The 7500-nt window shown below is 38.8% G+C and overlaps 1 protein-coding gene across 1 annotated transcript in view; it reads right to left on the bottom strand.

Moving 5' to 3' along the window:
- The window catches only part of vclb (vinculin b), a 38013-nt gene that overhangs the window by 29962 nt on the left and 551 nt on the right, over positions 1-7500 (bottom strand). The window lies entirely within an intron of this gene.

Raw genomic sequence — 7500 nt, forward strand, 5'->3', positions numbered from 1 at the left:
ACGCAAGATCACATGACAACGTTTATTCACCTTTTGCTAAGCCCCGCCCCCCTTAGTTACTGTTGCTATGTCCGTCAACTTCATCTGGGCTCTGGTTTGGTATCAACATGGCTTATGCTGTGACGCTCTTCCTGATGAAATTTTATCAAACTTTTATAAAGCAGCAAATAAAGTATCCGATAGAAGTAGGCAAAAGGGGCTCAGTGTGTGTTCGAAGGCTATATTCAAGACATAAACGCCAGCAACAACAAGATCCAAATAGAGGCAAAAGCATAACGGTCACAGTCAAACAATGAACCACCGCATATCCTAATGGAGACGGAGGCTGGGACTCACAATATCAGGAGCAACACTGTTCATGCACAGCTGGGTCTCTATTCACTTATAATCGTTATTACAAAGCAAACTGACTACGCGAGTATAAAGTTGTATTTATTAGCAGCGTGTGCTAGCGTATCAACAATTAGGGTAGAGAACCGGAATCATAACCTAAAACTGTCTAACTAGTGTAACTTCACAGTACGGTTAAAAGCTAAATGTATCTTAGAGCAAAAGTGTGTTGTTGATCTTGAGGGGTTTCGCTGACTGAGGACGTCCACACAGTTTAATCCAAAGACGACACTTGTCAGGATTTGACTTCGGTTTTGGGAAGGGAAAAACGGACACCTCCTCCAACCTCTCTGGGAAACGCGTATCTGTGTTACAAATGCCCCAGGCACAACGTTTAACCATATTTATGATAAAACTACGACGGTAATAGCCTGCTGAGACCAGAAATATGAGACGCCTGTGTTAAAGTCAATGGAGCGCTGTGAAAAAGTGTCGGACCGCTGTGGAGCTCGTTCTTTGCTGCGCTGTGATTGGTCAATCTATTCATTCTAGGGTGTGGCTTAGCCAAAGGCGAATTGCGTACCATCTGACGCTCTAAGACGAAACTAATTTATGATGGAGGATAAAAAAATAACACTTTTACAGCCCTCTTTATTTTTCATTCTTTCACCATAAAATAAAAAATTTTAAAAAATTTCACTCTAAAAAATGCTGGGTTGTTTCAACCCAAATTTGGGTCAAATATGGACAAACCCAGCCGTTGGGTTAAATTAAATAAAAAATGTTAACCCAACGGTTGGGTTCGTCCATATTTGACCCAAATTTAGGTTAAAACAACTCAGCATTTTGTAACGTTTAGCCGGGGACTTTATGTTGACATGGAAATACATGAGACGATCAATCCAGCCGTTTCCATATCTACACGGATGGTTTATAAACCCTTTTAATTAACCTCATAAGCCACAGCCAAATCCTCACTAACTTTCCGTCTACAAAAGCAATAAAATATCTGGCACACACACACAACCCAACAACACTCCACTTGATTGATATAAAACTGTAGTGCATGAATGAAGTTCTGCGGACACTGAGTTTCCAGGGCTGACGTCTCTCCTGACGGGTTATTTAGGAACGCATTATCTCAGCGTGTAATTAAACCGCTCTGGCCGATGATAAACGTTCCCTTCTGTGAGCACTCGTTTATCTCTCCGGTCCGGGACACACAAACAACAGTCAGCCTCACACACTCCTCACAGTCCGGACTGAGGAACGGAGCCGTGGATAAACACACTCTTTTCTCCTTCTTCCCGGAACATCTGTTGAGACATTATAATCCTGAGACAAAGCCAAAGCTTCCGGACGTGCCGAGTCCAGAGCGTACACCATCCCCCTCCTGACACCAGCTTGAGGATCTGAACACACTCACACTGAACACTTCCTCGGATCTTTTCAAACACAATGTGGAGATATATATATGAAGATTTCCCAAAAGTGCAGGATGACAGAGTTCCTCATTTGGACCATTCAGTAATCAGTCTTTAAACTATAGAAACTCATGATCTCTTAGGCCTCATCCACACTACTTTAGAAACGGAGAATTAAAACGAATACGATCTCCGTCCACACCAGCGTTTTAGCTGCGTATCAGAATTGATCTCCGTCCACATTAAAACGACTGAAAACGCGGATCACGTGACCACTCACCAACACTGGGCGTGTGTGCCGGTGTACACAGGCGCATGTAGGCAGTTGTAGGATTGTAAAATGCATTATTTATTTGCACAACAGCTGCTAGCAAAGACATCAATGTCAGTAACGCTTGTGATTTGTTATCCATGTTGCAGTCACTAACGTTACGTAGTCTGGTTTTGTATGTTTTCTTCCCGGGGACGGGTCATGTGATGGGGTGGCTGACGAATCAGGGAAGGATACGCCATGACTGATGACACCCAATCATAGAGCCGAGCGTGAGCCTCTGCGTCAGCGTTTCTAAAGTCCTCCGTTTTGACCGTCTTCACTAAAACGCCCTCCGGAGATTCAAAGCGCAGCGTTTCTAAACTTCTCCGTTTTAGGGTCTTCGTTTTTGCCGTTGTAGTCTGGACGGGAGGAACGTTCTAAAGGAAAACGCAGTAGTGGATGGGGCCTTAGAAAAGTAAGACATGATTTGCAGTCTCTTTGTTTAAAGGGGTGGTTGATTATGATTTCACTTTTCTAACTGTAGTTAGTGTGTAATGTTGCTGTTTGAACATAAACAACATCTGCAAAGTTACAACGCTCAAAGTTCAGAGCAAAGGGAGATATTTGCTTTTACAGAAATCGCTTTTTAAGAACTACAACAAACGGCTGGTAGGAACTACACGAGCTTCCTCACGGGTTAGTGACATCACCAACCCTAAAATTTACATAAACCCCGCCCCCCTAACACTATTTATAGATTATCATGACAGAATATGCTAATCAAAACTACACATAAGCTTCATAAATTCATCAACTAACCATTCAGAAATGTCCTGTTGCTTCTACATGTGTCACTTCTTCTTGAGTCTCTCCATCATTCTGACTCCGGTTTGAACATAAAAGCCTAAAAGTTTTTGAAGTTTTCAGTGCATGTGTGTGTGTGTGTGTGTGTGTGTGTGTGTGTGTGTGTGGTAAAGGGACAGAAGCTCTTGAAGCTCCGCCCCCTGTGTCGGGAGCAGCAGCTCATTTGCATTTAAAGGGACAGACACAAAACTGTGTGTTTTTGCTCACCCTCAAAAAGTGACAATTTTAACATGATATATAAAAATATCTGTGGGGTATTTTGAGCTAAAACTTCACACACACACACACACTCTGGGGACATCAGATACTTATTTTACATCTTGTGAAAAGGGCGTAACACCACCCCTTTAAGTTAAGTTGAAATAGGTGGACACTGTAGATTTTATTTTATTTTTTTACCCTGAAGTCAGAAGTCAGAGGGTTTAGGATGTCTGGAAATTGTGCTTTCATATATCAGTTTTGTAGGTTTTATTTTTAGCATGCTTCCACTCATATTTTGTGGTGAGTGTTGGGAATGTGAGGAGTGTGTGCCTTATTCAGGATTTGCAGAAATGCAGCTTTATTAGGCAGTCCTGCTTCTGGGGAACCTCATGAACTCCTTTTGCTTCTTATTTTAGGAGATTTCCTTTAGATGAAAGAGTTTGCATCCAGGCACCAGTGTAGATAGGAGTTGTATATTTATTTCCTTTCCTTTTGCAGCCTTAAAGAAAACATCTCCCAGATGAAAGATCAGACGTTTAATCTGAGTGCAGATCTTAGATGTGATTTGCTTTAGAGAAAGCTTCTGCAGGAAGTTGCTTTAGACGGAAATATGATCTTCACAGTATCAGCTCAGCATCTTCTACAGCTCTCTCTATATAAACATACGCTCAGAAAATGATCAAAGCCTAACACAGTCTCACCCCAAAACGTCACATACTGACGGGTCTTGACCATCCGGCAACATACGACGAAAAGGGTACCCCTATAACGTCCATGTGTGACGATTCGGGAATGGTTGGGTTTAGGTATGCGTTAGGGTACCGCTAGGAGGCGCTGCTGGTGCGCTTATGTCTGCGTCTCATATTGACGTTATAGGGGTACCCTTTTCGTCGTATGTTGACGTATGGTCAAGACCCGTCAGTATATGACGTTTTGGGGTGAGACCGGGCTGCAAAGCCAGACTCCACAGGTGATGAGGGTAAAATATTGTAACCCCAGTTGAGTGTAAGAATTGCATTACAAGTTTTTTCTGAAATGTAATTATTTAATATGCACTCTTTTGCATACATTTCCAGAACAAAAATCAGAACTTTTTGACCGATTGATCCATTTTGCCGATTAATCGGCATTGATAACCGATTGCTGGAACAATCTACCCAGGAAATCCAGAGTTCTCGCGAAAGCACAATTTGAATTTGCTCAGCGAGTAGCTCTGGTGTCGAGTAATAATGCTCATTAAATATGCCCCTCTATCTGAGCTGCACCAATCACATCGGGTTATCTGATATAGGCGGGACAGAGGGGGGATGACATTATGTTAAAGGGATGTCTGTCCCTTTAAATGCAAATGAGCTGCTGCTCCCGGCACAGGGGGCGGAGCTTCAAGAGCTTGTGTCCTTTTCTCTCTCACACACACTGAAAAATGTACAACTTTTAGCCTTTTATGTTCAAACCGGAGTCAGACAATGATGGAGAGACTCGAGAAGAAGTGACAACATGTAGAAGAACAAGACATTTCTGAATGGTTAGTTGATGAAGTTATATAAATGATGTGTAGTTATCTTCTAGTCATTTATTAGCATATTCTGTCTTGATAATCTATAAATAGTGTTCAGGGGGCGGGGTTAATGTAAATTCTAGGGTTGGTGATGTCACTAACCCGGGAGGAAGCTCGTGTAGTTCCTACCAGCCGTTTGTTGTAGTTGTAGTAAATTATAATCAACCCCCCCTTTAAGTTCGGTTTCTGCCTTACATTTTTAAATATAATCAAATTGTAATTTCGATTTAAATCACATTGAACTGCCTTAAAGAGAGTTGAATCTTGTATAACTTAAAGTTGCGTAACTTAATTTGATGAGCTAAACTAAATTAATGTAAAACATGACTTACTGATCATATAGTTTTTAACAGTGTGAGTGAAAAAAATCCATCTAAGATGGCAGACAAAGCAAGAGAAAGAATTAATTAAATTTGTAAAAATAATTGTAAAATAAATATTTTATATATAAAAATATTAATATTGTATAATAATTATTTGTAATAATATAATGTTTATTTTTTTAAACAAATAAATAAAAATGTATAAAATGTATACCAAGTCTTTATTTAATTTAATTACAGTTTTATTTCCATTTAATTAGACCCGATCACGCAGCGTCATGCTGTTTGTCATCTCAAAGAAAATGCAGGACAAAATGACATGAATCAGCAAATCTGAAGAGTCTCTGCGGTCTCAACTGGAGACAGACATGATGAATAATTTACTAAAGTTCATTCAGGATCAAAACAATTTCTATTAAGCGCTCTGAGCCATCTCAAAATGAGCAGGAAATAACTTCAGACCGTCCCTGCGAAGTGTAGGCAGTCTAAAAGTCCAGCAATAAATAATATAATAAACCACAAACACACAAATCACGAAGACTGCATGCACGCGCACACACACACACACACACACACACACACACACACACACACACACACACACCCAAACCTACGCTAAAACCTTGAGAATCTGATTCAGAAAACACCACTGACCCATGAAATTTCACATGAACAAATAGAGGAAGAAGAATAAAGAGGAAGAAAAAATGAGAAATACACAAGATGAAATGAGACAGGAACTGACAATGGAGGAATAAAGCTTTAATATTGTGCTAAATTGAGCCTCTCATTGAACATGATGCTCAGATGAACATTAGAAACCGCAAAGATATTTGAGAAAATAACATCCTCTAAAGCGGCGGCACACACACACACACACACACACACAGGAAGCATTTAACTGGGTGGGGTCGCACTCGCATTCACACACACCTAAAATCAACCTAAATCTGAGCTCAAGTCGTGATCTAACCGGAGTTTCTCAGATCGATTAGATATATTAAGCAGAAGTTACTGTGATAAGTCACACTTGGAGGAAGAAGAAGCCGCTTCCATGTTATTTCAAGAGTCTAAAGTTAACCCTGGACAACGGCTGAGAATAACTGAAGAGCAGCGGGTGGTGGTTTGCGTTTACTACTGAAGGTTTTGTTTCTGTTTTAGGAAAACCACACAAGCTGTCAGACAGCTGAGAAGCATATCTCTCCCCGACAGACCCTCTCCTCTCCTCGCGCTACACGTCCGACAGGCTGACAGGAGATCGGCTCGTCGCGATGAGGAGGACAGGGTTTATATTACTCACGATTAATCGCATCCAAAATAAAAGTTTGTGTTTACAAAATATATGCGTGTGTATAATTATTTTGTATTTATAAATACACACACAAGCATGTATATATTTAAGAAAAATGTGTTATTTATATATACAAAAAAAGTTATATTTATATATAATATAAATTATATACAAATATATATGCAGTATATAAATGCAAATATTTCTCAAATAAGGCTATATATACATACATATATACATGCATGTGTGTGTATTTATATATACAAAATAATTATACACAATACACACGCTATGTAAACAAAAACTTATTTTGGATGCGATTAATCGTGATCTTATATATACATATTCTGATATATATTATATATTCTGATATATATAGTTATATAAGAATGTACATCCATTGTAAGCATGAAGAATGTATAATCTAACTAACATAAATACTGTGAAGCTGCTTTGATACAATCTGTATTGTGAAAAGCGCTATACAAATATTCTTGACTTGACATAAAATTAATAGTGTATTTATTTTTATTTATTTCGAGTTTATGCAAAAAGAACATCTGACAAAAAAAATGAAATCAAGTATACAAATCAAATCAAGTTAAACATAAAAAATAGCAATAATTAACAATAGTTACAGCCAAATAAGCTTGTTTGTATAATCTAACAAATTTAATTTCAGATGTATATTTTTGCAGTGTTTAGTTTGTTATGATATCTTGTGCACTATTTACAGGTTGTAGGCCATTATATTAATTGGTTTGATTCAAGTATTTGACCTAAAATGGACAAAATGTCTTTTCTACACTGTAAAAAAAAAAGGTGCTGCCTTAAATTTTGAAGTAGCCTACAATCAACTTGGATGTTTAAGTCATTTCAACTTAAATTAAAGTAAACTAACTTAAACAAAATGAGTTGAAGCTATGCAAAAACATATGCTGCCTGTAATAACTAATTGATCCTATATTGTATTACATGATTTGAAAAATCTGTGGTTGTATACCACAGAAGTTGAAGAATCGTGTGGTTTAATGCACAAGCCTCATAATGCACAAGGCTTGTGGTTTAATGCACAAGCCTCATCGCTGGTTATTCAGGAAGACATAATCTAGATTTAATCAGCAAAATCAAATGAATGTGAGATGAAAGACCCTTGCTGCTGAAGTGAAAGCCGGTGGTTTGAGAGGATTCGTGACCCTTCACCGCTCATTCAAGTGTCCTTGAGCAACACACACACAGCGTGTAATAAGTGCACT

The sequence above is a fragment of the Phoxinus phoxinus genome (genome assembly GCF_949152265.1).
Source record: "Phoxinus phoxinus genome assembly, chromosome: 21".
Classification (NCBI taxonomy): domain Eukaryota; kingdom Metazoa; phylum Chordata; class Actinopteri; order Cypriniformes; family Leuciscidae; genus Phoxinus; species Phoxinus phoxinus.